We start from the raw sequence: 8,079 nt of genomic DNA, 5'->3' as shown, positions 1-8,079 counted from the left end.
AGGGATTTCTCCAGATTAACATCGTGGTCCTGCCGGTCGCAGCCGCAGATGGTGACGTTATCTAGATAAGGGAACGTGGCCTGCAGCCCGTTCTGGTCAACCATCCGGTCCATCTCCCTTTGGAAGACCGAAACCCCGTTGGTGACGCCGAAGGGAACCCTAAGGAAGTGGTAGAGGCGGCCATTCGCCTCGAAGGCGGTATACTGGCGGTCCTCAGGGCGGATAGGGAGTTGGTGATAGGCCGACTTAAGGTCGATGGTGGAGAATACCCGGTACTGTGCAATCTGATTGACCATATCAGATATGCGGGGAAGGGGGTATGCGTCCAGCTGGGTGTATCGGTTTATGGTTTGGCTGTAGTCGATGACCAGGCGGTTTTTATTGCCGGTCTTAACGACTACGACCTGGGCACGCCAGGGGCTGTTGCTCCTCTCGATGATGCCCTCCTTCAGGAGACGCTGCATCTCAGAGCTAATAAAAGCTCTGTCCCCGGCGCTGTACCGCCTGCTCTTGGTGGCGACGGGTTTACAGTCGCGGGTGAGGTTAGCGAACAGGGAGGGGGGCGGGACCTTGAGGGTGGATAGGCCGCAGGTGGTACGCGGTGGGCGGTTTAAAGGCTGCTGGTTGTCGACTGTGAGTGGCGGGAGGGGTCCACCGTATGCCAAAGTGGCACTTTGAAGGTGGGATTGGAAGTCCAGCCCTAGTAGGACGGCAGCGCAGAGCTGGGGCAGGACGAGGAGTTTAAAATTTTTATACTCCGTGCCCCTAACCGACAGGGTCACAACACAGTAGCCGCTGATGTCTGTAGAATGGGACCTCGACGCCATCGAGATGCGGTTGCGCGTTGGCCGGACAGTGAGGGAGTAGTGGCTCACCGTGTCTGGATGGATGAAACTCTCCGTGCTTCCGCTCTCGAACAGGCAGGTCGTGGCGTGGCCGTTTACTTTGATGTCCATCGTGGACTTGGACAGGTGATGCGGGCGAGCTTGGTCCAGTGTGACGGAGGCTAGTGTATGGCTGAGCGAGCTGCTGTAGTCTGCGGGTGAGGCGGTGGTCGGGTCTGGAGACAAGGTGGCGGACGAGTGTAGTGGACAAAATGGCGGCGCCCACGACATTGAATAAAATGGCGGAGAAGATGGCCGCCCCCACAACTCACATGAGGCCCTGCTGGCGTCGGTGGCCTTGATCAAAGATGGCCGCCCCCACGACTCACACGAGGGGATACTGGCATCTGTGGCCTTGATGAAAGATGGCCGCCCCACAACTCACATGAGGCACTGCTGGCGTCTGTGGCTCTCCCCCTGCAGGCCTTTGCGAAGTGGCCTTTCTTGTGGCAATCGGAGCAGGTCGCGTTTCTTGCAGGGCAGCACGTCCTCGGGTGTTTCGCCTGGCCACAGAAGAAGCAGCCGGCGGCCCGATCGCGGGGCTCCGATGTCGCAGCCGGTACCGGGGGTGGCGGTCCCGATCGGTTCTGGGACGCCGACGCTGAGGTAGGTCCCAGAGGCGGCGGTGCGAGGGGTATTGCGGCCGGGGTCGGGCCCGAGTCCCAGGGTCGCGCAGCACAGTACCTGGAATACGCCTCGAGGTCCCGATGGGCCACTTCCAGAGAGCAAGCGAGGGCTGCAGTTGTATTCAGGTCGAGGTCCTTTGATTCGAGCAGTCTTTGCCGTGAGTAGTCGGACCGAAGGTCTTTCACGAAGGCATCGCGGATATTCCCTTCAGTATTTTCTGCAGCCGTTACAGCTTTAAAGTCACAGTCCCTGCCGAGTGTTTGTAGTGCCCGTAAAAATTCATCTACAGACTCTCCTGGCTGTTGCGAGCGGGATCTTAGGAGATGTCTGGCATACATAGAATTTACCGGGCTCCGGTACTGCTCTTTCAGCAGATTGAGGGCGTCCTCGTATGTAGTAAGGTCCTGGATGAATGCAAATACTTTAGGGCTCACTTGGGCGGTCAGAACTCTTAGTTTGGATCCCGGAGGCACGCCGGATTCTCCCAGGTAGGATTCGAAACAGCTCAGCCAGTGTTTGAAGTCGAGGGCTGAGTTCGCTGCCTGTGGGTTTAGATCCAAGTACGGCGGTCAGAGGGCTCGCAGCCAGGCCGGCTGCTGTGGCTCTTGTAGCTGGCCGTTTGGCTGGTCATTTGGCTGCTCCGGTCCACTCATTTCAAAATTTAGCCAATAAAATTGATATACCTATCAATTCATCCAATGAAAAGCGACGAGTTAAGATAGTAACTATAGGTTTTTATTGGCTGAATGACAGAGCCCACCCTCGTGGGTGATCGGGTCCAACAAGGAGGAATACCAGCCAGTCGACCACCTTTATACCTGGGCAAGCAGGCGGAGCCATGGGCGGAGTCAGCTGTGGTCAGCCCAGGTATAACAGCGTGACAAGAGGTGACCTTGTGTAGTGATACAACAGTGTAAACAGTGATAACCATAGTGTAACGATATAAACAGTGATAACCATAGTGTAACGATAGTGAACGATAAAAGTGGTTTACCACAACTCTTAACTCTGCAATTAGGGATCGGCAATAAATGCTAGCCTTGCCAGTGACACTCAGATCATGTGAGTAAATTTTTTAAACTTCCTGAGGACACCTTCTCCCTGAGGACCCCTGGACTCCCACTCCCTACAGACATTGCAATGCATCAGGGAAGGGGAGAGTTACCTGAACACTTTGTTCCAGGAGGCAGTCACACCCTTTAGGTTAAGTAGTACTTTAGATTTCGTCAGTGATCAGGGACAGGAGGGTGTGACCGCGAGTCAGGAAGGTTGTACTTGCTTGTACTCGCTGGAGTTTAGAAGAATGAGAGGGGATCTCATTGAAACTTATAAAATTCTGACAGGACTGGACAGGCTAGATGCAGGAAGGATGTTCCCGATGGTCGGAGAGTCCAGAACCAGGGGTCACAGTCTAAGGATAAGGGGTAGGCCATTTAGGACAGAAATGAGGAGGAATTTCTTCACCCAGAGAGTGGTGAACCTGTGGAATTCTCTACCACAGAAGGCAGTAGAGGCCAATACATTAAATATATTCAAGAAGGAGTTGGATATATTTCTTAAGGCTAAAGGGATCAAGGGGTATGGGGAGAAAGCAGGGACCGGGTACTGAATTTGGATGATCAGCCATGATCGCATTGAATGGCGGAGCAGGCTCGAGGGGCCGAATGCCCTACTCCTGCTCCTATCTTCTATATTTCTATGTATGGAGACCCAGGATGTAGTGATGGAGGAGCCTCAGCCCTGGATCTTGTCCAACAGGTACGAGGTACTTGCTACCTGTATGGATGAGGAAAAGGACTGCAGGGAGGATGGGCAAACTGACCACAATACAGTGGTACAGGGGGCCATCTAAGTGCGGGGGGGGGGGGAAGAGAAGGAAGGAATGTGGTAGTAGTAGGGGACAGTATAGTCAGAGGGATAGATACTGTTCTCTGCAGCCACGAAAGAGACCCGAAGGCAGTGTGCCAGGGTCAGGATATCTCCTCATGGCTGGAGAAGAACTTGGGAGTGGGAGGGGGAGGATCCAGTTGCCGTGGTCCATGTAGGAACCAACGACATAGGTAGAAAGAAGAAGAAGGTTCTGCTGAGGGAGTTTGAGGAGCTAGGGTCTAAATTAATAAGCAGAACCTCAAGGGTAATAATCTCTGCATTACTACTTGAGCCAGGCGTAAATTGGCATAGGGTCAAGCAGATCAGAGAGTTAAATGCGTGGCTCAAAGAGTGGTGTGGGAAGTTTCAATTCATGGGGCACTGGCACTAGTACTGGGGAAAGAGGGAGCTGTTTTGTCGGGACGGGCTCCACTTAAACTGGGCTGGGACCAGCGTCCTGGTGAATCGAATAACTAGGGCTTTAAACTAAAAAGGCGGGGGGGGGGGGGCGGAATTTAGAAATCTAAAGAGAAAGGTCAAGGCAATAGAGCAGTGTCGTGATTTGGGCAAAAACAAGCAGAGTATGACAGGAAGGGACAGAGAGTTTAATGGTAGCAGTGCAGCAGAGAATAAGGTCAAAGCAGGGAATAATGCCAAAAAAGTTAAATTAAAGGCTCTTTATTTGAATGCACGAAGCATTCATAATAAGATAGACGAACTAGTGGCACAACTAGAGATAAATGGGTTTGATCTAATAGCTATTGCAGAGACATAGTTGCAAGGTGACCAAGGTTGGGAACTAAATGTTCTAGGGTACTACTTAACGTTTCGAAAAGACAGGCAGAATGGAAAAGGAGGGGGAGTAGCCCTGATAATAAAGGATGACAATAAGGACAGCAGAGGGAAAGGATCTCGGCGCGGAAGATCAGGAAGTAGAATCTGTATGGGTGGAGATAAGGAATAAGAAGGGGCAGAAAACACTGGCAGAAGTAATATGCAGGCCCCCTAGCAGTAGCTATACCATTGGACAGAATATTAATCAAGAAATAGTAGGAGCTTGTAACAATGGTAATGCAATAATCGTGGGGGACTTTAATCTTCATATAAACTGGACAAATCAAATTGGCAAATGTAATCTGGAGGACGAGTTCCTGGAATGCATTCGGTACAGTTTCCTAGAACAATACGTCATGGAACCAGCCAGGGAACAGGCTATTTTAGATCTTGTATTGTGTAATGAGACAGGGTTAATTAGCAATCTCATAGTAAAGGATACCGTGGAGCAGAGTGATCATAATATGATAGAATTTCACATTAAGTTTGAGAGTGACTTACCCAAGTCCGAACTAGAGTCTTAAACTTAAATAAAGCCAATTACATAGGTATGAGGGGCGAGATGGCTAAGGTAGATTGGGAAAAATAGATTAAAAGGTATGGCGGTAGATAAGCAGTAGCTAGCATTTAAAGAAATATTTCATAATTCTCAACAAAAATACATTCCATTGAGAAACTATAGAACATACTATTTGCTGTAAAAGTTGACCAAATTTTACCATCATGCTTCGCAAGGACAAAGACTGGTTGCTGTGAGAACTTTGCAAAATAAACTGTTTGACTTGTAAGCTGTAAAAGCTGCCAATTGTCTTTCAACAGATATGGAAAACTAGCTTATTGAAGTTCTGTGGGAACAGATTATTGACTGTGAAATCAGTACGATAACAGACTATGGAATGTACCTAGCCTTGAAGGCCCACAGTTGCCTAACGGACTAGTGATGAGGGTCTGAGAAAACAACTGCCGACCATTATGACATATAGTTAGGGACACGTACACAGTGGGAGAGTTGCCAAATTTTGGGGTATAAAAGGTACAGTTTCAAAACATTCGGGGCTGCAGTCGATGGTGACCTGGTCAGTTGCCAGTTAAAGTTAGTCTACGTCTGTCATCGTTGAATTGACCTCTCATCTGGTGTTAGTATGTGTGTGGTTTTGCTTACAATCACCTGAGCTTAAAGTAAATGATTTCAGATGCTTGCTTGTAATAAGTACATGAATGGAGTACAGTTTGTATTCTGGTAATTACTTGTAACCTCTTGTTGATTTTTAAGTAAAAGAAGTTTCACAGATTCATTGGGTTTTGTGTTGTCTGTTCCACGAGTCTGAACTCTATAAACTGTCAGACAATTAGAACGTCTTACAAAATAAAAACTCCACTGGAAAAATGATCCAACCGTGGCTAACTAAAGAAGTTAGGGACAGCATTAGATTGAAAGAAGAACCTTATAATATTGCAAAGAATAGTAGTAAGCGAGAGTTTCAGAAACCAGCAAAGGATGACCAAACAACTGATAAAAAGGGAAAAAATAGAATGAGAAAAAACTAGCAAGAAATATAAAAGCAGGTTGTAAGAGCTTCTACAAGTATGTAAAAAGGAAGAGAGCAGCAAAAGTAAATGTTGGTCCCTTAGAGGCTGAGACAGGATTAATTATTGTGGGGAATATGGAAATGGCAGAAACGTTAAACAAATATTTTGTATCTGTCTTCACAGTGGAAGAACCAAAAAGCATACCAAAAATGGTGGGGAACCAAGGGTCTAATGAGGGTGAGGAACTTAACGTAATTAATATAAGTAGAGAAAAAGTACTAGAGAAACTAATGGGACTAAAAGCCGACAAATGCCCTGGACCTGACGGCCTACATCCTAGGGTTCTAAAAGAGGTGGCTGAAGAGATAGTGGATGCATTGGTTTTGATCTTCCTAGATTCTAGAACGGTCCCAGCGGATTGGAAGGTCACAAATCTAACCACTATTCAAGAAAGGAGGGAGAGAGAAAACAGGGAACTACAGGCCAGTTAGCCTGACATCAGTTGTCAGGAAAATGCTGGAATCCATTGTTAAGGAAGTGGTATCAGGGCATTTAGAAAATCATAACATGATTAGGCAGAGTCAACATGGTTTTATGAAAGGGAAATCATATTTGACAAATTTATTAGAGTTTTTTGAGGATGTAACTAGCAGGGTAGATAAAGGGGAACCAGTGGATGTAGAATATTTGGATTTCCAAAAGACATTCGATAAGGTGCCATATAAAAGGTTATATGGTTATTACACAAGGTTAGGACTCATGGGGTTGGGGGTAATATAGTAGCATGGATAGAGGACTGGTTAACGGACAGAAAACAGAGTAGGGATAAACAGATCTTTTCAGGTTGGCAGGCTGTAACTGGTGGGAAGCTGCAAGGGTCTGTGTTGGGGCCTCAGTTATTTACAATCTATATTAATGAACTAGATGAAGGGACCGAGTGTAATGTATCCAAGTTTGCTGACGATACAAAGCTCAGTGGAACAGTAAGCTGTGAGGAGAACTGAGAGTCTGCAAAGGGATATAGATAGATTTACATAGAAACATAGAAGATAGGAGCAGGAGTAGGCCATTCGGCCCCTCAAGCCTGCTCCGCCATTCAATGAGGTCATGGCTGATCATCCGAACTCAGTACCCTGTCCCTGCCTTCTCCCCATATCCCTTGATCCCTTTAGCCTTAAGAAATATATCTAACTCCTTCTTGAATATATTTAATGAATTGGCCTCAACTGCCTTCTGTGGTAGAGAATTCCACAGGTTCACCACTGTCTGGGTGAAGAAATTCCTCCTCATCTCAGTCCTAAATGGCTTACCCCTTATCCTTAGACTGTGACCCCTGGTTCTGAACTCCCCTGCCATCGGGAACATCCTTCCTGCATCTAGTCTGTCTAGTCCTGTTAGAATTTTATAAGTTTCAATGAGATCCCCTCTCATTCTTCTAAACTCCAGCGAGTATAAGCCCAATTGACCCAATCTCTCCTCATACGTCATTCCTGCCATCCCAGGTATCAGTCTGGTGAATCTTTGCTGCACTCCCTCCATGGCAAGAACATCCTTCCTCAGATAAGGCGACCAAAACTGCACAGAATACTCAAGGTGTGGTCTCACCAAGGCCCTGTATAACTGCAGCAAGACATCCTTCTTCCTGTACTCGAATCCTCTCGCTACAAAGGCCAACATACCATTTGCCTTCTTAACCACCTGCTGCACCTGCATGCATACCTTCAGCAACTGGTGCACAAGGACACCCAGGTCTCGTTGCACTTCCCCCTTCTCCCAATCTATTGCCATTCAGATAATAATCTGCCTTCCTGTTTTTGACACCAAAGTGGATAACCTCGCAATTATCCACATTATACTGCATCTGCCATACATCTGCCCAATCACCCAACCTGTCTCAGTCATACTGGAGTTTCTCGGCATCCTCCTCACAGCACACACACCCACCCAGCTTTGTGTCGTCTGCAAACTTGGAGATATTACATCTAGTTCCCTCGTCTAGATCATTTAGGGAATTATGAGGTTATTCACTTTGGTAGGAAGAATAGAAAAACAGGATTTTTTTTAAATGATGAGAAACTTTCAAATGCCCACCCCCTCAGGACACCCGTTCGAAGCCTTACACTCCCTGAGGACACCCACTCCCTCCGAGGACACCTGCCACACCCCCCTCCAGGACACCTACCCCCACAGTACAGCCACTCTGTGAGGACACTCGTTCGCAGGCCACACCCCCTCCCGCTCCGAGGACACCCGCCCCTCGAGACACTAGCCACCCCCCCCGGACACCCACTCCCCCCCCTCGGGACACTAGCCCCCCAGACACTCACTCCCCCGG

The sequence above is a fragment of the Somniosus microcephalus genome, chromosome 13 (assembly GCF_052327205.1).
Source record: "Somniosus microcephalus isolate GS21.2 chromosome 13, FLI_Smic_1.0, whole genome shotgun sequence".
NCBI classification, from domain to species: domain Eukaryota; kingdom Metazoa; phylum Chordata; class Chondrichthyes; order Squaliformes; family Somniosidae; genus Somniosus; species Somniosus microcephalus.
The sequence above is the reverse complement of the archived record's forward strand: the minus strand, read 5'-3'. Positions refer to the sequence as shown.